Genomic DNA, 2,313 nt, shown 5'->3' with positions numbered 1-2,313 from the left:
CAGAACCACAACTCTAGATTCCAGTGTGTCTAGGTGACTCCTCAGGCTGGTTTCAAAGGCCACCAGGAGTCCCAGCAGGACATGGTGCCTGCTTGTATACCTACCTCCACCTTGCTGGTTGGAGAGATGGTCAGAAAGGACTGACTTCCTTTTATTCCAGTGGAGTCAGGAAATTCAGAAAAACCAGGAAGATATCACCCTGCCTGCTCCATTAATTAAAATAAAGTTCCATTGCTCTAAGCAAGACTCAGTATAATAGTTGCATAAACAAGAATGAAGTTTATTCATCTCTCAAGTAAAAGCCCAAACTTGTAGGTGGCTCTGGTTTGCAAACTTGTCAGTCTCTCAGGTTCCTTCCATCTTGTTCCATCATCTCTAGGATGTTGCCCTTATTTACATGACCCAAAATGCTCACATGCAGCCAATTAAAAATTGATTGTTATGAGAAAGAAAGGAAAATTTGCTTTGAGGACAACCACCAGTCTCTGGCATACTATGACAACCAAGTCCAGTCCTGCAGCATGAAACAAAACAAAGCAAAAGGTAGTCTCATTGTGTGTGGGAAATGAAAAAAAATTTTTTATATACTCCAGAGAGCAATTTTTAAAATCAGGCGTTTTTAATTCAGTGCACTGAATGCCAACAACCCACCGTTTCTGCACAAGGACATGGAAGAATCTAGCTAGGTTGTCTGTCTGTCCTGAGCAACACAGCACACATCATATATAGATGCGGTGGTACAGATGGCAGCTGATTTTTTTCAAACAAACTGGGCAATTTCTAGTATATTTAAGGGAAGTGCAGAGGCACTGACTACAGAAGATGTGGCCACATTGTGTAGAGTAGATATGTCGTTTACTCAGCTCAATCTCTAAGTACCCATCCCTACAAATTCGACACCAGATATAACCAGGTAGTGTGCAACTTAAAGTTTCTTCTTCCAGGGCATTATGGTAGGCACTGTTGGTCACAGATACATCTCTGTCCCTCATCAACCCCTCCTTATCACTGCTCACCACACAGCTGCCAGTTTGGCCTTGGAGTGACCTTGTATTTCCCCTTGGCCTCCTCCTTTCTTCAGTAATCACAACAGAGTCATGGTGAGTTAGGTCAATCACTGCAGGTTCTAGAGAGTCACAAGTGAGATCAATTATTTCATCACTTTCCCCAAGTTCTATCAGTTCCACTTCCAAGATCACCTCAGGAGTTGTGCCTCCTTCCCCAGATGTACAGAATTCTCGTGCTTGTCTGGAATTCACCCTAGTACCATAGCACATTCTTGTGTTCATTGTGCTTTTTGGATCCAGTATTAAGAGAAATAAGTGACCTGTGCCAAAGTTTACAGTGAATGCTAAAGTCCTCAATGTCCCACAGCTCTTGGCCAGTCAGTCTCTGACTTATATAAGAATTTATGGTCCACATTTTCTGGTATATTTGAACTCTGATTCTGGTTCCATTCCTGTCTCCATATCCACAACTGCTGTGTTCCCACAGTGGGGTGGGGTGAATCTTCTGGGAGCCACTTATGAGAAAGCTCAATCTGAATTTTTAACTGAAAAAAAATGAGACAAAGATTAAGCATTAGTAGTACTTAAAATAAGATTGACAGCAGTATAAAGTATATAGATAGAGAAAAATGTATACTCAAAAGTTTTTGATAACTCTGCATTCTCCAGAATAGGTCACAAAACAAGGCCACAAAACAAGACTCAGTAAATTTAAGAAAACTGAAATCATATCAAGCATCTTTTCCAGTCACAATGCTATGAAACTAGAAATCAACTACAAGGAAAAAAAAAGACCACACAAACACATGGAGGCTAAACAGTATGCTACTAAACAACCAGTGGATCACTGAAGAAATCAAAGAAGAAATTAAAAATATACCTGGAGACAAATGAAAACAAAAACATGATCCAAAAATCTGTGGGACGCAGTAGAAGCAGTTCTAAGAGGGACGTTTATAGTGATACAAGCCTAACTCAGGAAACAAGAAAAATCTCAAATAAACAACCTAACCTTACACCTATAGAAACTAGAAAAAGAAGAACAAAACTCAAAATTAGTGAAAGGAAAGAAATCATAAAGATCAGAGTGGAAATAAATGAAATAGGGACTTAAAAAATAGAAAAGATCAATAAAACTAAGGGCTGGTTCTTTGAAAAGATAAACAAAATTGATCAACCTCTAGCCAGACTCATCAAGAAAAAAAGAGAGAGGCCCCAAATAAATGAAAACAGAAATGAAAAAGGAGAAGTTACAACTGACACCACAGAAATACCAAGTATCATAAGAGATTACTGGGAACAATTA

The 2,313-nt window shown here is 39.2% G+C and overlaps 1 pseudogene; it reads right to left on the bottom strand.

The window, feature by feature from the left end:
• Positions 1-259: 259 nt before the first annotated feature.
• LOC112405050 (E3 ubiquitin-protein ligase RNF4 pseudogene) lies at positions 260-1,763 on the bottom strand (annotated as a pseudogene).
• Between the last annotated feature and the right edge of the window lie 550 nt (positions 1,764-2,313).

This window comes from Neophocaena asiaeorientalis, unplaced genomic scaffold (genome assembly GCF_003031525.2).
Source record: "Neophocaena asiaeorientalis asiaeorientalis breed wild unplaced genomic scaffold, Neophocaena_asiaeorientalis_V1.1 scaffold1543, whole genome shotgun sequence".
NCBI lineage: Eukaryota > Metazoa > Chordata > Mammalia > Artiodactyla > Phocoenidae > Neophocaena > Neophocaena asiaeorientalis.
This window is presented reverse-complemented; position numbering and strand designations above follow the sequence as displayed.